Source organism: Anoplopoma fimbria, chromosome 5 (assembly GCF_027596085.1).
Source record: "Anoplopoma fimbria isolate UVic2021 breed Golden Eagle Sablefish chromosome 5, Afim_UVic_2022, whole genome shotgun sequence".
In the NCBI taxonomy this organism is placed as follows: Eukaryota; Metazoa; Chordata; class Actinopteri; order Perciformes; family Anoplopomatidae; genus Anoplopoma; species Anoplopoma fimbria.
This window is the reverse complement of record NC_072453.1, coordinates 193587-220078: the sequence shown is the minus strand read 5'-3', so window position 1 is coordinate 220078 and position 26492 is coordinate 193587. Positions and strand designations below refer to the sequence as shown.

The 26492-nt window shown below is 40.5% G+C and overlaps 1 long non-coding RNA gene across 1 annotated transcript; it reads right to left on the bottom strand.

Moving 5' to 3' along the window:
- Positions 1-1027: 1027 nt before the first annotated feature.
- On the bottom strand, positions 1028-1888 carry LOC129091658 (uncharacterized). Its single transcript, XR_008531228.1, has 3 exons — positions 1829-1888; positions 1215-1274; positions 1028-1134 (listed from the first exon to the last, which is right to left on the bottom strand). It is a non-coding gene; the product is annotated as an uncharacterized LOC129091658 (long non-coding RNA).
- Positions 1889-26492: the final 24604 nt, after the last annotated feature.

Sequence of the window (26492 nt, the reverse complement as noted above, 5' to 3'; positions counted from 1 at the left end):
GCTCTCGGTGTGCTTTATAGAGAAGCTGAAGAGGAGGACGGGCCATATTAGCCTGTCTCTCTAGCTTTGTACGTTTGTCTAATCATCCTATGCTTTTTAACCTGTCTACTATCATTTATATGTAGACTTGACAGTTTACTTGGCACACCTAGGCATGATTAGGCATACCTAGGTTAAAAACTAATGCAGTTTAATATTGTATAAAGTCTTTATTTAATGTTTTAGAGGTGGTGATTTATTTTTTGTGTCAGCTTGGTTTGTGGTGCTGTTGAACTGTAACGTTATACTGAGAGGTGTTTCTAATATTTAGTCTACCCTTCATATACATGGGATGGACCAACACCTCTGAAAAACTATTTACTATTTTTAAAAAAAGCAACATTATAACCTTGCTGAAGTTAACATGTATATACAGGGCTGTTATATTTGACTACATTAGCTTTATCTAGGCCTACCTGATAAACTGGCAAGTTCAGGGGAGGTTTGATACTTTAGTTTAATATTGGAATGGATTAGCACACATTCCACATACAGACCTGCCATTTGTCTTCTTGGTACTCAACATAAAGAGGCGGATACTCAGTCTGACAGGCCTTGGACAGTTAGGTGCACAAACATCACAATACATCAGTGCAAGAAGTAGCCTACCTGTACTTCATCTGTGCCACGCACATCATTAGTCATTAACCAGGACAGACATCAACAGAAACAGGACATTTCATGTCTATAATACAGTAATCATGTAGGCTACTGTAACTTTTTGACTCAGAACCTGGGAAGATAGGTGTGCTCTTACACTGCCTATCAAGCAATGAAATAAATAGATTACATTAATAACAGTAAGCACCGGATCAAACAGGTCAGAGGTTAGAGGGAAACTTTATTCTGGTAGACTTCAACAATTGATAGACAATTCATATTTAGAAAACAGTTTAATAAATATCAAATAGTAAAAACACATAAATAAGCAATAAATATAATACATAATAGACTGTACCAGCTGGCAGTGGTACAGTCAGATGGATGCTGCACTCCATTAGTCCGCCCCTGGTTGTTGCAGCAAACTTGTTGTTGTTCTACTTCTTTTTGGCCTGTTTGGCAGTTATTTCCAGGTCAGAAGTGGTTACAAAGTCCCTGGAAAAAAACATAAACAAAGAGTGACACACTGCCTCTTCAATAAGATATGAATCATTATGAATGGAGACAGCACAAACCTGTCTCCATCCCTGACCCAGTCATACAGGCAATGAGGGCCTGGGTTTCCTCAGTTGTCCCTTGAATAAAATATTGCTTTAATGTTAGTTTGATTGCACAATAATAGCAATTATAACAAGTGTGTATAATAGGGAATAAAGACAAGCAAAACAAATTGGTCAAAAGTACAAAGGCAGTGCTCTAACTTGGTGCAAAGTTAAAGTTGAACAATATATATGTAAAGTTATGAAACTTAACTTTGCCCTCTGCCAAACCAATTTGCACAGGAACTAATAATAGATGTAAAATCAGAGAGCAAAGATTGCTCGTTAGATATCCCCAACGAGTTATAGCTCATGTTTAACCACTACAGAGACACCAGAGCCAGCGGCACATTTGGAAAGGCCTTGCCGAGATAAGGCTGTTGTCAACGGGGTACATGAGCACTCACCGCCCGGTCTCCTCTCTGGACCTCTCATATCTCCGACAAACGTCGGCGCTATTTTCAAGTAGGCTCTATCTTGATAAATCGACCGCATATTTTAAGTCTTAACAACTACATTCTCGCTTAAAAAAATCTTAAAACTAAATTCCGTTACACAACAACAGCAGTATTTCGAAAATTATAACTTACAGTTGTGAGTTGTCTCCGCCATTGTTGTCTCTTTTTTGCTGGTGCGAAATGCATTCTGGGATACTTGGTTGTCCAAAGTCCACGCAAGTCACCTCTGATGCATCCCCGATATGATGGGCGGAGCAAGAACATTTCCGGGCATTTGGACTGTACTTGGCTGAATGCGAACTTGTGTTTTGGAACAGAACTTGGGCCGCGCTAGATGACGTTTCACAAGTTCAGGAGGACACAAGTACAGAGAAGTTCACAGCCAATGTCACAGTCACGCCTGTTCACTCTTCCTGCACTCTGTCTATTTCTCTCAGCTCACAGCCCAGCCCTCTCTCTCTCACCACACTCTCCCTCACTCACCTAATCAGCCTCATGCAGTGCACCTGTCTGCCACACCCACCTCATCAGCACAATCACTCTCACCTGCTCACTCTGCTGCACCTACACCCTGCAGTATTTAAACCCCAGTCTCACACACACTCACTGCCAAATCGTTCTCCACATTCATGCCAGACCTTCCAGCGTTATTCCCCGGACTGATTTCCTGTTGCCGACCCCGCTTGTTTGGACTTTTCCGCCTTGCCTCTGCCCCGGTAACTGACTCAGCCTTCCGTCCCAGACCCCGTTAGTCCTACCTTGCTCCTGCCTCGGTTAACCGCCTCAGCCTTTTGTCCCCGACCACGAGATTAGCCTTCGCTCCTCTTGGTTTTTGTCTGCCTGCTCCGCTGACGGTTCAGCGCTCTCTCTCGGAATATACCCCATGAGTTATCTCCTACCTGTCTGTCTGCTGTGTGTTCTGCTTTGAATAAAGCTCCAGAACTTTACTCTGACTCCTGGTCGTACTGCACTTGGGTCCACACCTCACCCGTTACAGTTAACATACTTTTAATGTTTTGTACCGTGTGTTTGGCCAACAGCTAACAAATAACCAGTAGACACACTGCTGAGTACCTCTCAGTCGCTGCTCTGCGGCGAGTGACACATTGGTGGGAAACAGTTTGCGCAGAAGACTTGAAGCCTATCAAACATACTTAACCAACACACAAACATATTTGTGTATGTTTTGATGAGCTTAATAAAAAAAAATGCCAATAAATATATCTAAAACAAAACCAAACAACTCCAGACAGACCAAAAGTACACCCTCTATGTGGTGGAGGTGTCCTTGTACAAAGTATACATCTCAAAGTATATTGCCTAGTTGCAGATAATTCAAATTTTCCTCTTCATCCAAGCACAGCTACAGCTGTCAGGTCCCTGTGTATGGTTCTCCAGGGACAATCACACAAACAAATCCAATTTATAGGGTCTTACCCTAGTATTGATTTTTCAACAGGGTCAATGCCAAGACCTTTTGAATATTAAAATATATATCTGTATGTTGTATCACTCATGGGAAATGCAGTGGATATATGAGGCTTTAGCATTGAAATTCAAGTTTATTCATTCATTTGCAGAGTCATATATGACAAGGAAGTCTAAAAGGATGGAAAAAGAAATACAATATTCTAAATGGATAAATCAACCAGGAATAAGTTGGGGAAAAATGCACGATGTAGCCTTTATTTGTGATTCAGGATGATTTGCCTGGTGTCCAAGTCTGCACTCCTTTTCATTTCTCTTTCATGCAGAGGTAAATTGAATGGATTCAAAGATGAGATTGGCTGTTTGAGGAAGACAGAACAGAGGGCAGAAGAAGGGAGGAAGGAGTAATGACTGGAAAATCCTTCTGAGACTGCCACAAGATAAAGAGCTGCATCAGATTAACAAAAGAAATCCTCTTTACCTAATAAAGTATATCAGAATATCTTATCTGAAGAGGGCACATTTTGGCCTCGAGTCTTAAAGAGGCATTCAGTAAGAACTGACAACACACTTCACAAATGTAATGCCCATATTGTCTTTCAAGTTAAAAAGCATTTATGGTTGCAGCATGGCTTCATTTCTAACAATAGAGTACATAATTATTGGTTAAAAGGCTGAATTGTCATCTTTTCAGAGTAATGGTACAGGGGAAAATGAGAATAATGGTGTTTTTACACAGGAAGTGTTCTTCTCAGGTGTTATCCGGTCGTCCATCTCACACCACCTGATGGAACTGATGTGTTTCTTTTTTTAATCAATCCAGCTATCTACAAGAATGATGTAACAGCTCTCATTTCCCTCATGCTATACTCCTACAGAAACATGTTTTTACGCTTTATCACTCCACATAGCACGGAACTTGCTGCTGCTGCTCTGCCACATCACCTGTGTAGACACGGTGTCTGCAGCCATGCTAGCAGCTCGGTGAGGCTGTACTTTGGCAAAGTGCTGCTTTGAGCTAAATACTAACGTCAGCACCCTACAATACCCTGGGTCTAAAAAAGGGCACCTAGCCGAAGGGGCTTAAACTTGCATTATTTCTAATGGCCATCAGGGGGCGACTGCTCTGATTAAAGAAGTCCGAGTGTATAGAAGTCTATGAGAAAATTACCCTACTTCTCACCTGAATTATTACCTCATTAAACATTGTTAACATGAATGTATTGTCTAAATTTCTAGTATTAAGTTTTCTCTAATACAGCATGGTGTTCATTTAGTAAATGATGGTCCATTTAGAGTAAAATAGACCTAAAGTATCTTGTGCTACTGGGCGTTTGTGGTCGGTTTTTGGTGGTCGGAACTTTTCACAGTGTGTTTTCAGTTCATGAAAGTTAATTGTAACATTTTGGTTGCCTCAAAAAGGTTCTTGTTCTGTTGTACTAAGTCCCACCCTCCCTTATCTCTTCTGACTGCAATAAAACAAGACGGCAATGGCCCAATACCAAGATCGCAACGGCCAAAATGCCAAACTTAAGTTTTCAAAACCGTACTCCTTAAACCAATAGGTGACATCACGGTGACTCCGTCCACTTCTTATTTACAGTCCATGGTGTTAGCATGCTGACATTTGGTAACTAGCACCAAAAACAAATTACAGCAAACAAACATTTAGTCCTAAATCAACGAATTATTGACAAAGTAAAAATTCGACCTGATGATGTCAGGAGATCACTTACATCATTAGGCCCCATCCTCCGGGGACCATGATGTCTGTACAAAATCTCATGGCAATCTGTCTAATCTAATATAAAATCCAGACCAAAATTGTGGATCGAAGAAATTATTGCAATTTCCAGCCGTAGAGAAACCAGTCAAAAATCCTTTTTGGCCAATGTTGTTAAATTTACATTGCATTTTTTTTTCCTAGATCCCACTAAAAGGTTTGAGGATCTTTTTCCCCATTTTATGTGGTAGAGGTACACTGCCTGTTTATGTTATTGGGGCATTGCAATTCAACACACAACCCCCCACACACACCACTGTGCCTAAAACAACATGTGCTCCTTGAAACATTTTCCTGCAATTCTGCTGGGTTCCGCTGCCACTTTGTGCAGCTAATTGGCCTTAAAAGACCACTATTTAGTTTTTCAACTGAAGATCAGTTTGGAAACGCATCCAATTAACTGACAACCGAGTGATGATTGGACCACTTAGTGCTAATTCAGAGCAGGTTGGATCCAAGTGAAGGTCATCCGCTGTGGAGAGGAGTTGATGGACCTGGCATGCTGGTGAAATATGGGCAAGTACTCTACAGAAATGAAGTGGCCTTAGTCAACTGCCAGTGCAACACTTTGGGAACACAACATGATTTATAAACATGAGTGGCAGTTGCAGTGTCACACAAACACTACACTAAAAGAAACGGCAAGGCCTCGTATCGCATTACTTTCAGACCGCCCGACGATCCGGCCAGTTTGTCATGCACATAAATCAAATCTAATCGGAAAGACTATTCTCCGCACTCCATTTGAGTCTCTAAGAAGCCCATTAAGGTAAAGCAGCTGTCATCATGCAAACTTTGCCATGAAAGGCGTCCAGAATTATCCTTGGTGCTCTGCCATGATTAATGAAAACGCCACCACGGGGCTCTCTGCAGGTGTGTCCAAATCCCAACGGGAGGTGAATATGAAAGCTTGACGACGTGGCTGTGGTTACAGCGTCAAAGTCAAATAAAAAGCTTAACTGCAAGGAAACATGGATTATGCAAAGAATAAAGAGAGTAATAGGAAGGAGTGGGATGGGGAGGGGGGCCTGCTAGCAACCCTCAGCTGTATCTCAATTCAGATACTTCCACTTTGTAGTACACTGTGTACTCTATTACTTGAGTAGTGCATATATTTCGACAGGAAAGTGTTGTCTCAAATCGATCAAGGCTGTTGTGCTTCTTTTTCTTTCTGATGGCAAATTGCAGTACAGAAGAAGGCAAATTCAGGCACAACGGCTATAAACCCTTTTGCAGTTTGTACAGAATGATGACTGACGCTAGTGTGGGCGCATTTTGCAGCAGAAGTACGGCAGAGTGCAATAGCATGTCAAGCTATATGTTGCCCCTCTGGCTTCGTGGTAGCCAGGAGGGTCAGTGAGGATAAATCCCTGTTGTTTGTTCATTAGCCTTGACCGCAGGATTTATTCTGCATAATTAAGCACACAAAAACATTTAAATCCTTCAGAAATATTATAACATTGACTTGACAAGTGACAACTGACTTTGAATATTGACTTCAGAGATATGTTACTCTATGACAACATGAAATCAAACAATCAATATCTTTGACACTATTGCTAACTAAATTATACATATCTATTATACAGTCAGTATAAACATTATATCAAAAATAAATGTCTATAGCTACTCTGTATTATTGTTTGAAATTTCCCTTTACATAAAATAATAATCAAAGGGCAAAAACTCAATTGAACACAATGCAATTTAAATTATATTTCCAACTCTTTATTACGGAATACTCCTTTAATGAGTGTGCGTGTAGACACCATGACACATTCTCATTTTAGCGGTAGAGACACGGTAAGAGCGCTACACCCTTCCACTGTCTTCACCCACCACGTGTCATTATCATATCACTCACGGTATGACCGAATGACCGATCTATACTAAATCCCTAAATAGATATCAGAAATCGGGACTTATGTAAACTGTCTATAAGCGGCTTAACCGTGCCAACGTGAAACTCGCGGGATCATAACTCAATGTTAGCATAGCGGTTCATAAGAACTCACTAGATACATAGGCTAACACATTAGCATGTAGCTTCATGGTCTCGATCACACACACATTAACAAAACAAACTGTCACTATTACTCAGACTGAAACTATTACACTCGTGACCTAACTAACATGTTTACCCTTTAAGGTCTGTTGTGTTTGTGCATTTTGGAGGAGTTCTAGCCCACCTGTTGTTTGAAGAAACAAGAAACACGATGAATCGCTTTCATTGGCCTTGACCGCAGGATTTATTCTGCGGCGCTGTGTCCCTGTGGTATTAATTACCTCCTCAGCATCGTGCGCCCCCTACTGGTCTAATGAATTCTTGTTTGAGAAAGCTGACATTGTAAAACGATATATTTAATCTAACACAAAACAAAAAAATAAAGGGGTGTCTATTTTTATCTTATCAATCCTACTATTACTTTATCTGTCTATTTTTATTTTTTAATCATTTTTAATCACACTATGATATATTATCTTTTAACCCATTACATATACATGGACATTAATCTCCAAAGATTGCAAATGCAGCCTAAACAAAGGCCCTAGAATCCTCAGATAAAAAATAAATAAAAAAATATCTGACTAATTCTATCAATAAAATAAAATAAAATTTAAAATTACGCCGACTTGTTTCTGTTGTTTTCCGTCCATGCTTTGCGAACTCGAGTGGTTTAATGTTGGAAAAAAAATGCAACCAATCAGATATCTCTGTCTCTGGGTAGAATATCCTCCATCCAGGGTATTCTATTTCTTTGATAGAATGCTCTGTATATCTCAGAATTTTCCCGGTTCCAGGGTATTCTAGAAGACATGCTCAAGAAACCTAGCTTAGTGCTAATTAGCGATTGATAGCCGACTCTGAAAATGGCAACAGGTGGAGATAATATTCACGCAGGAAGACAGGAGGATGGATTTTGTCTTCAAGTGAACGTTATTGGTGAGTGAAACTTTGACATTTTTATTGCTGGTTTTGCTTCAGGGTTGCATCTCATTGAACTGGTTGCATTTTCTTTCCACACACTTGTTGAATGATTGTTGTTCATAAAGTGACTGCCGTCGTGACGTCCAACAGCGCGCATGTGCATAACTAGAACAACATCATTTTTGAAGATGGAGCAGTAACATTATGTTTTGCATATAACATAAAAGCGGCCAGGGACGACCATATTTCTAGTTAGTCCATCCATCCATTTTCCGTAACCTGCTTATCCAGTTAAGGGTCGCAGGGGTGCTGGAGCCGATCTCAGCTGTCAATGGGTGAAGGCAGGGTTCACCCTGGACAGGTCGCCAGTCTGTCCAGGGCTGACATATAGAGACAAACAACCACTCACACTCACATCCACACCTACGGGCAATTTAGAGTCTTCAATGCACCTAAGCTGCATGTCTTTGGACTGTGGGAGGAAGCCGGAGAACCCGGAGAGAACCCACGCTGACACGAGGAGAACATGCAAACTCCACACAGAAGGTTTTCCAACCCGGGAATTGAACCCGGGCCCCTCTTGCTGTGAGGCGACAGTGCTAACCACTACACCACCGTGCAGCCCTATTTCTAGTTAGTATTTTTTTTATTTGTAGGGAGGTATAGGGGCCCGTTCTGATAGTTACGATTCGCCACTGGCGTTTAATAGGTTGACGACGTCGGTGCATCGGTTTAACGAGTGACCATGTTAACTGGTGTCCTCATCAGCCTTCAATCAACTTTAAATACATACTTATATGTAAAACATGGCAACATGATTTTACTTTAATGCAGTTTTGCTTTTAACAGAATGCAGGAGTGACTACATGCCTATAAAGTAGTCAGAAAAGTGTAAAAAGCCCTCTTTACTAACGCTAATAATTTGGTATCAAATCACTCATAACATATACAGGTTTTGTGTTTTTCAAAACAGGCATTACCTGCTTGTTTGATGTGATGAAAGCCATCTTTCTGCTGTTAAGTATATGAGCTTTTGCTATACAAAAATCTCATAAAGGAAGAAATAAATAAAAACAAAAGGCCTTCCTCTGCGATTCCAAAAATGTCAGACTATCTTTCCTTAAGCAAAACAAAAATGCACAATGTTGCCTAACTAACATCATATTGAGGTATATGGTAAACATTAAAAACACAGCCTCCGCAGCCGCCATGCTAATCTCATTACATGACCCTCATCCTGTTAGGTAACATCATCAATTAACACAGGGATGGACTCTTGGCCTGCATGGCCGTGTAATTGGTACGTATTAATCCAGTCGGTTGCCCCACCCGCCCTGGCTCTGTGGCCTGTGATTACAGCACTTTGATCATCACTCATTAGCACCACGGAGAATACGTGATGATTATGTTTTGGAATTTGCACAAACAGAAGGGTTGAGATAGAGTGGGAGAAGGTAGCCTAATCAGCCAGAGCTAGAGCTGAGAGAAAAGAAAAGAGTACCGAATCGTTCCTGGTGGATTAGTGTGAGAAAGTAAGGGATTTGCTGTTTACCTATAAATCCCTCTGCATTCCAGCCTGAAGAATGATGTAAATTTTGTTTTTGTCCAGATGTCATTTGGAACTACACTCATTTTCTGATAGCGGTGGACCGAATAAGACAATTTCCCTAGCACTTTCCCCCCAGCAGCATTGATGTCTGTTTATGCTGCTCTCTCAAAAGCATTGAGGTGATGGTTGGTTTCCCTTTGTGTTCTCTTAATGTCCATGATAGCATAACTTACTGGCAAAAGGCTATATTCTAACACTCCAGAGAGAAGCCTCGGAGATAAAAAAGAAATGCTAAACCTGCTGTCTGAATACCTGACCTGTCACACGTAGCTTCAGAAATGCTCAGCTGTCAGGAACACAATTGTACACCCTGTTACACTGAAAAAACCCTTGTAAAGCAATATCTACCGTCTTAAGTAGAGGGGGAATATGATTCACAGACAGAATCCATGTTTGCTGTGCCTTTCAGTTCTGACTCCAGCAGCTTATTGAAATATATATACTGGTGAAATTCTGACAGTAAAAAAAAAAACAGGGCCACTCTGCTTCACCAGGACTAAAGGCCACCAATACAACAGGAGCCATGTCATTATATGAAGGCTTAAACAACCTCCCAACAACAATAGTAACATGCAACCCCTTTCACTACCATCTTGCCAAATAACGAGTGTACCCTATTGTGTCTGAAACTGACAGGACCCTTTAGAGTCTGAATGAGGTGCACCAGGCTTTAAACTAACTCCATTGTAAGCCCATCCACGTCAGTAATAGACAATCGAAGCAACTGACGTAGTATAAAGACCGAGAAAGTCTACTTAAGGAGAAGGTCTGTGTGGATGGATTGGTCAAACATACACAGACTTTCACCCAGGAGACCCCCGTTTGTGTCCCAGTGTGACACTAAGTCAACGTTCACTTATTTTACTTTAGTTTTGTTATCCACTTATCTGAACGGCACGTCTGTAACTGTACTTATTTGAACCCAAACCACGATCCTTTCCTTGACCTAATCAAAGTCAAGTAAACCGTTTATTTTAGAAAGACAGTGTGTGCATGTAACAAGCAAAAACTTTACATAACCTATGAATACAGACCTTTATTTTGAAAAGACACCATGCACTGACATGTCCAAAACTGACCCCTGACCAAGTGTCTGTGTTTGGAGAGTTGAGAGGTCGAATGTGTTACCTTGTGTCTCCCATCCAGGGGAACCCTAACCAGAACTCAGCTGTTGACTTTGTAGGTGTGTACAGACTGTGCTTGATTGACATCTCAGATATAAAAGGCCCTGCACTGTCAGATGTGTTTTCAACTACTCTCTCTGATCAGCAGGCGGCAACCTCCCAGTTTGAAAAGTGAAGCCAATGTTGATGTGCCCTAAACTTGCATTCTTTCTAATGGCCATCAGGGGTCACTCCTCTGGTTGCAAAAATAAGTCAGTTTGTATAAAAGTCTATGAGAAAATGACTCTACTTTGCACTTGATTTATTCCCTCAGTAAACATTGTAAAGATGAGTTTATGGTCTCAAGCTCTAGTTTCAAGTCTTCTTCAATACAGCATGATGTTCATTTAGTAAATTATGTTCCCATTTAGAGTCAAATAAGGACATGGATATGTTTTAGAACTTCTTCCCTTTCAGAGTGTGTTTTAAGTTCTTGAAATTCTGGTCGTCTCTTGTGTCACCTCTTGTTGCAAAAAAACAAGATGGCGATTTCCAAAATGCGGAACTCGAGGCTTCAAAATAGCAGTCCACAGACTAATGGTTGACCCAACTGTGACTGCGTCCACTTCTTGTATACAGTCTATGGTATCACTTTAAGGGTAAAAGTTTTGGTATATTGTGATTCTTTAAGCAATACTTAGCCGTTATGGTGACTGACTAGCTGACTAGCACATTAGTGCTTTGCTCTCCAGTGGCAGTAGTTACAACTAAAAGTCTTCAAGTAGTCTAGAAAGAATACTTTTTTCATCCGTGAGGGTCCGCTTAAGATAGATTTTGTCATCAGAGAGTGTACGTGTAGGCCTACCTCCAATTGTTGTGACCGCGCAGACTTCCTTTATACAAAATACGCTGATCTACTGTGCATATGTGGAACACGTCCTACAAGTGTACTACCAGAAGTAGTATACACAGAAATACTACCCATCAGCCGCTGTCTGTATACCCATCACCTTGGAAGTTTATCAGGGACTAAATTTGCCAAGCTTTCCGCCCCGTCTCTTTTGCGAGAACGAGCAAATGAACTTCAAGATGCCAATTTCTGACTGACCAGGTATGACTTACCCCAATTGTAATACCTTCAACCCTACACTGTTTCTCTAAAGAATTTCACCGTCGCTGTAGCTGTTTTTAGGCCTACCTAAAAGCGACATATCTTGCTCTGGCTGTATTTTTAACCTACACCAAACTGAAAAAATATGCACCATCAATGTTAGAAGAAATAAGAGGTTTTAGGGATAATACCAACCCCATGCACTACTACATTTTTAATCTGACCCATCCCATGTGACAGTGTGATCATGTCATTTATTCCCATTTCTTGTACCAATACTGTTTCAACACTTTTTACAAAAGAAAACATTATCTCCTGACTCAAACAAGTCCTCATTCACTTTGCCTGCCACAGTGTAGTGTTGTTTTGTCCTCTATATCAATGTGGATGACACAGAAATATTGTAATTAAACCGGTCTTGGCTGTCCAAGTAAAGAATATGTTTTTGCCATCCCTCATCCATGCCTCCTCTACTAGTCTTGACTTTATACAGGGATGACACAAAAGACTGCCTGCTCTCCTTCAAAACAGAGTGGAATCAAAGGAAAAACAGGGATGCTCTTTCATGCCATGGTTACAATAAGCCCCAGTTATCCTCCAGACTCCTTTGCTAGCAAATAATACTGAGAGAGAAAAGATTCCTTTCCCACCTTTTTATGGCGAAACAAAAAGATGATGAAATGTTTTGGCAGTGTTTTGGCATAATGCTAAGCAACACAGATCTCATGTGGCTTCGCTTTTACTATGTAAGCCCTCTTCTTTCTCCAGACCTAACACAATGAGGGCTCAACTTGACAGCTCTGCAGCTCAAAAACAGTGAAGTTTGCACTGAGAAGACAGGCTTTGACATGATAATGAATTCACATGGCACGAGCCCAGTGTTTAATTTCCGTCTGTGCACTGAGGGAGGGATGGGTGGTAAAGGCTGGAGCAAATTAAAAGATCATCAATGCGTGTTGCTGAGATTGATGCCCCTTAGTCTGTTGGTGATGTTAAGTCAATGGAGTGAACATGTCATCTGTTTGAAAGAGTTTTTGTCCAACAAAGCCGGGTTGGAAGTAACTGAGCTGATCTCTCTGAGAAACTGGAGTATTGTGCGGCTCATTGAGCTTTTACAATTATAGTTCCCTAGGGAACTATAAGGGATTTCACACCATATAGTAAGCACAAGGATACCTCCCCCTCCACACACACCCCCACCCTTCGTCGTCGCTTCTAATTGTTTAAAAGCAAATCTGCCTCCTCTGTATACTGTACACAATTAGAGAACCGGAGGGTACCATTATCGCCGTACCGACCGGCTGTATTGAATTCTCATTACCAGGCAAGCAGCCAGGTAGAGTGCAGTATGATTCTCGCCGTTGGCGGAGAAGAGCAGGCCAAGAGCATTTAGAGCAGACAAGTTACTGCTGCGCTTTATGGATTGTTATCATAAAATCACTAGAGGCAACGTGGAAAAACATTACAGGCTCGTCTGGAGTCACAGTTTACGTTTATACTGTTTCCAACTGCAATGAATACTATCACGTCCAAAATATTAGACAAAATACCAGACTGTTGAACATGACGGAATTGTGAGTTATGGACTTGACCAGGGTGAAAATGTGAAGTGAAACAAAAGTTGAAGAGATATTTTTCTTAGCAGACATTTCAATCAGTCAAACATAGTGTTATTAATGCAATTGTTAATTGCTGCAATGCAATAACTGTTGATTTATTTGTTGAGGAAAGTTTTTTTTGACTTTTTCCCGCACTGGGACATTTAATATTGATTTATACTTTTGATGTTTATGGTGCTAAATTTGAATTTCAAGGCACTGATATAGCAGTAAATAACAATTTCCTATGTAAATGGTTTTAATGTGCCATTTTTTTTCAATCCATTCCATCCGCAATGTATCATTGTTTTTGCTGCACATAACATAAATAATCAAAAATGGTCCAACATTTGCCATTGATGGACCATTGAAAAAAGAAGTCCGATCGTATAGACACCTATAGAAAAATGACCTTACTTCTCACTTGATTTATTACCTCAATTTATGGTCTTAATCCCTAGTTTCAGTACAGCTTCAATCCAGCATGATGTTCATTTATTAATTTATGGTCCTATTTAGAGTAAAACAGACCGTAAAGCAGCATATGCTTTTGGGTGTGGCTACTTTGTGATTGACAGGTCGCTTCCACAGCATTGTGGGGTCTTCGAGTTGTCTGTGTTTTCGTCTTACAACTTTATCCCTTTCACAGTGTGTTTAAAGTTCATGAAAGTAAGATGTAACACGTTGCCTAAAAATGACTTATCCAGAGTTCGGTTGTACTTAGCTCCAGCATATCCTGCCATTTCTGGTTCCAAAAAAACTAGATAGGGACGGTCAAAAAATCAAGATGGTGAAAGCCAAAATGAGTCCACAAACCAACAAACCAATGGATGCATCACGATGATCCATTTTTTATATACAGTCTATGCTTACTACAAGCAAAGTCTGATCAAATTTTGAGTCTATAGTGACAAAAGTAGGAATACTAAAAGTCAGTTTGCATACTAAAAGCTTAAACTTCTGAGTTTACTGTTGATGGGACACCATTGTCGCACAATGCAATGCACAAAGGAAATGGAATCGGCTACCCTTACTAGCAAAAATTCAAACATCAAATTGTTAATGGTTGGATTAGCAGCTCTACAAATATGTAATGGAACAATAAATAGAACTGGAAATACTTAGAAAAGAAATGAAAATGCTTAACATACAACAATGAACATTGAATGTATGCACAGAAATTGCTTGCTAACAGTGAAAAAACAGTATGCATCAAAGAGCATATATAGGTATGTAGTATGGACACAGCGCTGTCCATACTACATACCTATAAGATAGTAGATCCTACATATCTATCCAAGCTGATTACATCAAAATGATGTAAAACGGCCAAAGGAAAATTTAATCTTCACATTCCAGGCTCTGTTTTCATTTCAGATTTCCATACCATGCGTTGCACTGCTATGATGTATAAATGATAAATTAATATTTATTATTTTCCGGATCTGCTCGGTGGACCATTACCACCGTGTAATTGTCTTTCTATCAAGAGACGATACACCACTCATGACAAGCTGATGCCCCGCACCTTCCTCATGAATATCTATGAGAGCACACTGGAAAAGCTTTCCTCTACGTGGATACTCGATGCTTGTCTGTCAAATCAAGTATCCTACAAAAGCTCCCATACACCTAAAGCATATTATTAATTACTTTTTTAGTGAAATGTATTTTGGCTTGGATAATGGTCACAGTTTTAAACACGTTGTTAACGTTGTAAATTGAAACTGTACAAACCGTCAAAATGATTGCATCAAGGTTTGGCTTAAAATAATGTTTGTATTTTTTAAGATACAGAACAAAAAATTGTTGGGACACAGGACATGAATAGTGGTCACCTAGGTGAAAGTCGTGTGTTTTCTTACACAGTAAAACACATCAACCTTGTTCCTACACAGACTTTCGTGGACTTTGATTTTAAAAGTATTTTTCAAATTTCAAAAAGTAAACTGGGAGAAAATATTTCTCCCCCATAACGTAATTGACTACACAGTTTCATTGTATGGTAATATATATTTTTAGCAGACCAGGCTGCATCTATCCAGCATTACATGTAACTGATACACACATTGCCTTGTATCACTTTTTAAGCATTAAATTAAGAACTTGTCTTTGGGGAAGCTGTGGTTATTTTGGCACCGGTACTGATAAGGGACAAGGACAAACGATTCTAAAATATTTGATGTCAAGCCACTTGCAAGGTGCTCAAGTTCCCAATTTAAAATCTAGCACAAGTCTCAATGGACTAAGCATTCTGCAACTCGTATTACACACTGGCTCTTTATCACATAACTGGTCGATGAAGTCCCATGTGATTTTAGAATCTTTATTTCTGGACAGCGTGACTTGATGGTAACAGTAACACGACGAGGATTTTTCAAGGCCTACTGTTTTGAATATGTTGTTGTAAGAGAAGATTGTACCAAAGTATCAAGCACAGAGTGCAACAGTTCACAATGATTTGTGAATGTGTAAAACAGGCTCGCTGTGTGAAGACGAACAATTTGTTTCACATAAATTATTCAACCTTGTGTTCCGAGCTTCAGTCTATTACATGTGTAAAGATCTTTCTGTCTTTTCTTATGTTGTGAGACAAAACGCTCTCACTGCAAAGTAGCACTTGAATTCTGTTTGATTTGTAACTTAACTGCCGCTGCTGATTCTTTCATGAACATTCCAGCACTGAGTTTGGCAATGATCAAATACCTGAGCTGAATCAAAGGTTCCATGGCAAACGTTCCTGAACATTAAAGGTACTTTTGGATCTGAGTAAATGTTACTGCACTGAAAGAAAAAAGAAAAAGATTCTTAAAAGGAAACGGTGAACCGTATGGGTTTACATAATTACAAAACAAAAACACAAGGAAAGACAAGTGGAATGTCTTCTAGTGCCTGTTCCACCTTGTCTTGGGTACTACTTGAAAATACATTAATTACGACGTATATCAAACATAAAAGGTAATATGTTTGCTGACATGCATCCATGTTCAGCTCTTTCCTACAGTACTGAGTGACTTAAGCTACTATTATGTGCAAACAGATCCAAGTGAGTCTCATCAGTGTCCTCCTCACTTTTCTCTGCTGCCATGACTCTTCACCATTAGTCCAGCCGACGGAGCTTAACTGAGCTGGGCATGAGTGCTCATCTTTCTCCCAGCTCAGATCGATACGGCAATAATATGAGCTCCCCCTGATTGCAGACGGTGAAATTAGTGGCACGCCTGGCAGATGCAGCAGTTGCATTTGTCAGCTCTCTCGAATTGTGAAAGCACCGGGGCTCTTTAACAATTCATGGCCGCCCGATCACAACATGAAACTCTTCACTGCCTCGGACTTTGTCTGGTGGTGTTAATTGGCTGAAACCGGAGCCTGGTCTGCCTCCGAGCGTGCCAACAGTGCAGTGGGGGATGTGGTAGCATATTTATGTTACATTTCTCTCACAGATTTTAACACACTGAGCTGCTCTGTGTCCGGATAAATACTTTTATGGGTGGCTGGCGGGGTGGAAATTTTGTTATGAATTCATGAAGCAATGTTGAGGATTGTACTGTACGTACCAGCCTAGTGTCAGAAAAACAGATTGGAGTTGGGGGGGGGCGGTGCGAGAGAGATGCATCATTCAGTGAGATCAGACAGAAAGATCAGGGAAGCCACAAAGAAGAAATAATTTAGGGGAGTATGAAGTATGATGTGTGTGAAACGAGCTCCTGACTGGTTTTATCTGTAGTTTTTATGGTGGCTAAAACGACATATGTTGTTTTTCACTGCTAAATAAGTGTCAATAATAGTCCTTTGCCCAATAAGAAGCCTTTTTTTTTTTATTGCATTACCTTTATGGAAAAAAGAAATCTGACCATATAGTTATTTTATGAGCCTCTAAAAACTGTTGTAGATTTAGCTTAAAAGTCGTTATTTGACAAGTAGTTAAAATTTCCATTAACACCAAAGTTTACACTCTACTGTGTCTCCAAGTCAAATGTGTAATCAAACATTTACATGCGATTTTATTTCATCTGGTGTTATGGATAAGACACTTTGGTTCAGGCTAAAATATCATCAAATATTTGATGGTTTGCCATGAAGTTTGGTACAAACATTAATGTTCCCCACAGATTTAAATGTATTTATATTTTAGCACCAATTAGCGGATATCTGCGTCCGCGCTCACCATACCTGGTTGTACTACAAGACATTTTAAGGACTACCGTGTTCATTTAAATGAGACTATTTTTCAACAGCCAAAATTAGCATCCAAACATCATTTACGGGCTGCACCTTGCTAACCAGGCTTGCTAGCGTCAGCTGGTAACTTAACACTTAAGCTAATGGCACGCTGCTGCAGGCCTCGCTCCTCCCCATCTCCACCCTCTCATCCAAAAATGGCCACTTCCAGCTCCATAATACAAAACTTGAAGCTTCAAAACGGCAGTCCACAAACTGATGGCTGACGTCACTGTGACAACTTCTCGAATACAGTATGGGTAGAATCCTGACATTAGCATTTAGCTCAAAGTGCTACTTTACCAAGCATGGTACACTCTAAACCAGGGGTCAGGAACCTTTTTGACTGGGAGAGCCATAAAAGCCAAATATTTCTAAATATATTTCATTGAGAGCCATATAGTATTTTTAACGTATAATAAATTAAATATGTCTTACTTTTAATGCCCCGCTGGATATTTCGATGCAAATGAAGCATGGTGCGTATGGAAGTGCCGCTTTATATTTGACCGTCTCATCGATGTGTTATCATTGCATATTAGACATACCGCAGACCCTCTGTCCACGCAGCCTGGAATGCACGGTCATCATCGTCTTTTTTTCTTTTCGCCATCTTTTCCGTTACAAGGGTTGAAGCGGATAAACTAGTTGGCTATCTGATATAATTGATTTCCTCACCTGTACAATGACCCGGACATGCTCGCGAGCCATTGGTTCCCGACCCGACCCACGGGTGACCCGTGACCCGTGAAATTTATCTTCAAAACTAATTTCTGTTTACTTTAAAATGACACAGTATTATTAAGAAATATCATAAGTATTTTAAAATCAGTTCCAAACTGATTATTTTTTTTCAACTCAAAATTGTCTGGGAGCCATATGCCGCCCCCGGAAGAGCCATAGGTTCCCGACCGCTGCTCTAAACATTACAAAGTGGTCAGGATATTAAACAAAAAAAAAACCATTTTATTATTATTCACGGTATACATTTTCCATCATTCTGTTAAGTGATATCAGAAGAGAACCTCAACTGAAACATGCCGTTTGCCCAGAGAGATTTTGTGTTAGCAATCATACTTAGCAATCATACTTAGCAATCATACTTATTTGAGCTAAGAACAGCACATTTTTCAGTCAAATATTATAGCTCAGAATGTGGTCAAACGAAGGGCTAAGCAAACCTTCAGAAGGATGATGCTTATTACTTGCTTTTATATTTAACAAAATTCCCATCTTGCCTCTCTGTATAGTTTGAATACGGTCAACGCAATGCACTTACACAAACACTTACTGTCTACAGAGAGAAAGGACATGACGCTCAGCTTGTATTGCTGAAGCTTTCAAAGCTTGTGTAACAGCTTCTTTCATGCAGATATCAGTGGTGTCAGCTTGGAGATTAAGGAGGAAAAAGATTTTGCGCCTGTCACACTGGCTCTCATGTTCCGCAAAGCCCTGGTGCCTCAAAAGAAAAAACCCCAAAATAAAACCATCTAAATTCATCCCGACGACAAAGCCAGCTCGGCGTTCTCTCGGTCGCCTCACGAAGACAGCCTTTCGATGCTGATGCCCTGCTTTTCGCACGACCACCTGCCGCCTTGACCCTTTCAGCAACCTATCCGTCGTAATTGCTTTTTTCCCTATTTGCCTTGTCAAAACAACATCTCAACCGTTTCCCCTTGCCAGAAATTTACAAGGCGCCAACTCATTTATATCCAAGAGCAGTAATTATTGTCTGTGAGCGTTTATAAGAATGTAACATGTTTGCTTTTCTGCGTAATTATTATGTTCATTTTCATTTTTAATTGTGTCCTGCAATTGGCAAAATTTAATTTAGCCAATTACAGTTCTCCAGTGGTCAGATTGCCACCATGATATCTGATTTCCTGCTGTGCATATAAAATGTGTCTGACTATAAAAAAGAGGCTTTTGTTCACATTTGAAGCATCTCACAAAGCTCCTGTATTCACGCTGGGAATGCAACATAAAAATGTCAAATTATGTATCGTGTAATTTCTCCAAACAGATGGTTCCTGTTGTACATGTTTGGGTACAATGATAGGAATTTTCCCCCCAACATCAGTGTAAATGACAAAACAACAAGTGCAAATCTCCAAATGTGTTTGCTCTGTCACATGCATGATTCAATCTACAGTATGTGACATAGAGCCTCAGCCTCCGCTCCGGGGGGGCTGCAGACTCTGAGGATAAACAAAGATATCTCTTTCGAGGTGGTGCAAGGCGTGTTTTCCTCTTTGAATTTAAATTGTGACATAATACATGGATTTTCTTTAGGCTCACATCACACATAAATAAATATGGATTGGTTCAATAACTGACACATAAGACTGGCTGTTCATTTCAAATATAACCATTTCCTGCAGGTTTAAATTGCCCGAGGACAAAAGATGTTTATTTGAGCATTACAGGAAGGGCACCATTACATTTCTTGTTGCAAAAAGTGAAGAGGCTCATTCATGACTCAGCTTGCAGACTGTAATGTGTGAATATGACACACATGTCAATAAAGCAAAAAAAGGGTGACACCTGCCCACTTACTCCGTGCCACAAAAGGTTTTAATGATGAAGTTTCGATCCCACCTGATCTTCATCACTCTGACCTGCTCATTGCTTTATTCATTCCGTCTTTCTGATAGCCTTGCACCTACGTGATGAGCATGTAGTTATTCTCCTTCAACTCAATAAACATGTGACCATGTTTCCAGTTGTTGCGGCTACAAAGAGCACTCAAAAGCCTTTACTGGCATGGCGAGTAATGAATGGATTTAAAGCTCTGGGATGATCATGTTGTCTCTCTGGCTCTGGGCGCTGCTAGCACAGCTGCTATCTAACCTGCACTCTAATTGGCTCCATTAGGACTAAAACCATTTTAAAAGTTGTGATGAGCCATTATTTCCATCATCACATAGAGTTCTGTTTTTGGATGCTATCAGCACAATTCCACTTTATATCATGTAGCAATTTGGTAAATTAAAAAGCCCTAATGTGGACATGGATGCTAACAAAAGACTCCTATGGTCTCTGAATATGTCAATGCTTTTGCAAAGTCGCTTAAAACAGGAACTTCAGTAGAAGTGTGTAAGGTCAGGAACTGGGCAGCCACTAAGACAAAGAGCTTTCTAAATGAGCAGGAATCAAAGATTTGCAGGGCTGCAGATTGATGTGTAGAAAGTCGCAAACTTCTGGTAAGGAGAAATGTGTGTGTAATTGTGATGTGTTGTGCCAAACTTATATGGAACTATTGAAACACCGATCGATAAAAAATCATGACAAAGAAAACCAAATCACAATGCCTCTACATGCATTTGATCGGTATTGGCCCCACGATACCGATTTTTGAGACTAGATCAAGGCATCCCCTTTTGGAACCACAGACTGTATATTAGAGGTGGACTTAGTCATTGTGACGTAGCCTCAAGTCCTGCTTTTCGCCGTCGCAGTCTTGGATTACTGCAGTCGCCATGTTGTTTTCCTTGCAACCGATGAATAGAAGTTGACATATTTGGAATGTGGAGGAGTGACGTAGAGACGCCGTATACGGCTCTGGTAGCAGTAGCGCCCTGTCAATCACTAAAGCATACTAAAGCACTAAAGCATACTCCGCTTTAATAAATGGGAGCATAATTTACTAAATGAACATCATGCTGTATTGAAGAAGACTTTAAACTGGAGATTGAGACCATAAAGTCATGTTTACAATGTTTACTGAGGGAATAAATCAAGAGAGAAGTAGAGTCATTTTCTCATAGACTTCTATACAACCAGAGGAGTCGCCCACTGCTGGTCAGTAGAGAAAATGCAAGTTTTAAGACACTTCCGTATTGGCTTCACTCGGAACTGGATGTTGCCGCCTGTTTGGAACAGGTTGGGTCTTGGATGTGATGGGTCTGCTGTGATGTCTCACTCACAAACCACCAGTGTGAGTGAGGTCAGTGGCTCTCCAAAACAATTTAGATTCTTTGTCCAGTAATCATTAGTGGCCTTACCACCTTTTTGTGGCAACCAATCCAGTAGTTGTTTAGATGTTGCAGTCCAGATTAAAGTGGCGGACGGTGCCATCATGCTGCTAGTTTCAACAACATTTCAGAGGGAAATTTCCAAAGAGTTCATACAATTATTTTGTATTAATGGCCTTTACATAATCAAATTTCAATATAATTGGAGCACCTTCGCCATTGCATTCAATTTAAATACTGAAGCTTGGATTGCACCAACTGTTTAATTGATAATGGATTTTTTTGCCGATGCTGCATGACCACACTCAAAAATATCATTCTGAATACAAGCTGGACTGAATTAACTCAAAAGACTCTGTAACAGTGAAATTCAGTCTGAATGAAAAGTGTTTCTACAGCGTTCTTCACACCCACATCATTGTTTTGGCATTATGAAAATTAAAGAGTTTAAAAGCCCTAATGGTTTACATTTTCTAAACTGTTCCCTCAGTCCTTCCTGTACTCTCTCCACCAATTACTCTCTGACACATGAAAAGAAAATGGCATCAGTGTCGACAGGCCCCCCTTCCACTCCCATTAAACGCCCAGTGTAATGTTCCGATACGCTCAAATGTGATTTATGCTCATGTGCTGCGTTTATGGAGCCCCAACCCTGTCACTGGAATCAAATGAGGCCTCCAGGGCTTCAGCCTCTGATGAGCTCTCTTAGTCATGTATGTTCAATGCGGAGCCAAATATCTAATGACATTTTTGAGAGGGTGGAGTAAGAAGAGAGAGAGAGAGAGAGAGAGAGAAAAAAGTGAGACAAACAAATCGATATTCAATTAAGGTTAATGTTGAATTTTGTGCATTCCGCAGAGGAGCTGCAGCAGAGGAGATGATGGCCAGATTAACCATTCCATGAACGATGAAGAAATTGACTCCCGGGCTGGGAGAGAAACACCACATTCAGGGCCTTTACCCTATTAACAAATCAATTTTGGGTCACTTCAGCATTGCAATAAAGTGTCATGTTATATAATCACCTCAGCTCCCATTAATTATAAGGGAGACTGTGAAATACCTTAGTTTTAAATCAGAGCACTCTATAGAGGCATTTACGTCTCTGAGTTAGCCTGCCTCCAGTAATAATTAGGAGCAGACAGCGCGTAATGGCTTAGTAAGGCTCGCTAATTGAAATTAGCCCGCTAATTGTCTTATCATCACTGCTGCTTTTTAATGGCAGGTACAAGACAAGGATACCCTTGAGTGTGAAGCCAGATTAAAAAAAAATAGTTTAATTAAGTGGCCTAGATGCAGAATGTAATTTCAAAAGCTATATCTAACTGCGGTTACCCTGAGAAACACCTGGGGTCTCATTTATGAAACTGTGCATAGGATCCATACTGAAGGGACGAGCGCACAAAAGTCAAAAATAGCATTCGCCAACAAAAAAGCTGAGTCATAAAACCGTGCGTTCGCACACATGTTGGCAATTTCCCGTTTATAAATCACGGTCCATGTCGAAATGTGTGCTTGTGAATCAGCCTCATATAGTGGCAAACATAAATGGTCAATGAAAAGTACCTCATTAATTGATGCATATAAATAAGCCTGCTGATTAATGGTTCTTTGCGGTGGATGATGGCTACAACAGAGAGGAAGATGAAAAAAAAAGGAACTTTTCTGATACAGATATTTAGGTACATGTTGGTGAGGTGGAGGTCAGAAGGGACATTTTGTTGGGTGGACACAGCATCGGGGTCAAAAATAAATACAATGCAGTGAGTGGGAACATGTTGCTGCAGCTGTTAATAGGGTGTGTGAGCCCAAGTGTACAGTGCCAGAGATATAAATATCTTAATAATCAATTCAAACGCATACCTCAGCTTATTCCCGCTGGTAACAGCCCCCGAGCGGTCAGTACTTGTATTTGTACTGGAGATGGCGTGGTTCAGCCCGGTTGGCCTGTCGAATGCTTGGATTTCCAAACCATTCCCAGACAGCCCCCCAAGTGAAAGGTGCTCATGGAAAATTATTGCTCATGAGCCAAAATAACACTGGTGGTTTGGATGTTTCCATGTCTATATATCATGCAAAGAAGGCAAATTGGCTTTTAGATGCTTTAGAAACAGGTGATCTTAAGAATCTTCATTTGAGTAAATATTTGACAGCAAAATCAAATTGTTTATAGGACATTCAACGTTTGTTTCTTTCTAATGCATGTAATACTGAACATGTTTCTTTACAGGGCTTGTACAAAGGCAATACATTAGCCCTTGAATATGAGATAAGAGTTTACAGATAATTACAAATACTCCTCCGCATTGTGGTAGTTGTTTTATGTATTTTTACCAGCTACACTCTTCTTTTTGATTCTTCACGGTTCATTTTGTTTAGACGCCCTCTGGTGTTTCGGAGAATAATGCAGCAAACAGCGCATAGAGTATACAACATTAAGTGTGTTTACAGATAGCGTCAGTGATGCTGGGTGTGGTTAGAGGTGAAACACACTTGAATGGTTAAACCAGAGAGGCAGGAAAACAGGATTAGTCAGGTACTGGTCCTAAACCATCATCAGTGTTGCCAACTCCTCAGTAAGGAAAGTAGCTATTGGCTGTCCTAAAAGTCGCTAGAAGTCGCTAAATGACGTCATCGCCTAATTTGCATGATTGTAATGGGTGCTGTAGGAGAGAGGAATAACGTTGTGGGAGGGACAAAAAGTGATTAAAAAACACCCTAAATATGTTTAGAACTACAAATGAACTTTCTTCTGTTGATTCTTGGTTTGTTCTTTTTAATTTTGCCATTGAAATAGGCCATCACTTCTCAAAATAACTTCATGACTTTAATGCTTTGTCTAGACCCACATTAAATAAATCCATTTTGTCCTGTATTGTTAAATGTTAGAATATCATATTTAATCAAAAGTGTGTTATGTGGGGTGGAATTGCTAGCTCTACGTCCAACCCTTCTCCTTTATCCGGGCTTGGGACCGGCAAAGTGACCCAAAAGAGACACAGTCAGGTCCATAAATATTTGGACATTGACACAATTTTCATCATTTTGGCTCTGTACACAACCACAATGGATTTGAAATGACACAGTCAAGATGTGCTTTAAATGCAGACGTTCAGCTTTCATTTGAGGGTATTTACATCCAAATCAGGTAAACACTGTAGCAATTACAACAAATTATATACATGGTCCCCCCTTTTGAAGGGACCAAAAGTAATTGGACAAAGTAACATAATCATAAATCAAATTGTCACTTTTAATATTTGGTTGCAAATCCTTTGCAGTCAATGACAGCCTGAAGTCTGGAACCCATAGACATCACCAGACGCTGGGTTTCATCCCTGGTGATGCTCTGCCAGGCCTCTACTGCAACTGTCTCAGTTCCTGCTTGTTCCTTGGGCAGTTTCCCTTCAGCTTTGTCTTCAGCAAGTGAAATGCATGCTCAATTGGATTCAGGTCAGGTGACTGACTTGGCCATTGCAGAACATTCCACTTCTTTGCCTTGATAAACTCTTTGGTTGCGTTTGCAGTATGCTTCGGGTCATTGTCCATCTGCACTGTGAAGCATGCCCACGCCATAACACTACCACCACCATGCTTTACTGATGAGGTGATATGCTTTGGATCATGAGCAGTTCCTTCCCTTCTCCATACTCTTCTCTTTCCATCATTCTGGTACAAGTTGATCTTTGTCTCATCTGTCCATAGGATGTTGTTCCAGAACTGCTTTTTTAGATGTTTTTTGGCAAACTCTAATCTGGTCTTCCTGTTTTTGAGGCTCACCAATGGTTTACATCTTGTGGTGAACCCTCTGTATTTACTCTGGTGAAGTCTTCTCTTGATTGTTGACTTTGACACAGACACGCCTACCTCCTGGAGAGTGTTCTTGATCTGGCCAACTGTTGAGAAGGGGTTTTTCTTCACCTGGTAAATAATTCTTCGGTCATCAACCACAGTTGTTTTCCTTGGTCTTCCGGGTCTTTTGGTGTTGCTGAGCTCACCAGTGCTTTCTTTCTTTTTAAGAATGTACCAAACAGTTGATTTGGCCACACCTAATGTTTTTGCTATCTCTCTGATGGGTTTGTTTTGATTCTTCTGCCTAATGATGGCTTGCTTCACTGATAGCGACAGCTCTTTGGACTTCATATTGAGAATTGACAGCAACAGATTCCAAATGCAAATCCCACACTTGAAATGAACTCTAGACCTTTTATCTGCTCCTTGTTAATGAAATAATGAGGGAATAACACACACCTGGCCATGGAACAGCTGATCAGCCAATTGTCCAATTACTTTTGGTCCCTTCAAAAGGGAGGGACCTCGTATAAAATGTCTTGTAATTCCTACACCGTTCACCTGATTTGGATGTAAATACCCTCAAATTGAAGCTGAAAGTCTGCACTCAAAGCACATCTTGATTGTTTCATTTCAAATCCATTGTGGTTGTTTACAGAGCCAAAATGATGAAAATTGTGTCAATGTCCAAATATTTATGGACCTGACTGTACTTAGGTTCTAACCTTATGCTCCACTTAGGAGCCTACAACAAGTCACAGTAAAACATTTTGCCATAACTATAACATTTTTAAAAAATGACAACATTAACAATCTAAATGGACCAAAAAGAGACAATAGAAAAAACTGTCAATGGCAATGTGAGAAAAAGATGGTAACTAGTCTGGCCCTAATTTAGGTTCATTGTGGTCAAGGCTTTCTATGGCAGGTTCAGCAACTGAGGGAGCTGACTTAAATGAGTAAGCAGCTGATGTGCCAAAAAGCTGCAAAACATTATCAGGCAGCTGGTGAGGCTCATAGCAAGCCTCACCAGACAGCTTCAGACCATATCGGACATACAGGATGGAGTTAAGCCAGGGCGGGATCAGCGGCGGCTTTGCGCATGCGCGATTCATTTGCAGTGTGGATGCGGAGCTGGGACTGCTGCGCGAGGCTGCTGTGAGAGTGACCGCCTGTGAGTGCTTTGGGATGGCGGAGGGGCTCATGGCAGCTCCCGCTGCTCGCTGAGGACAGTAACTGCAGAACGAT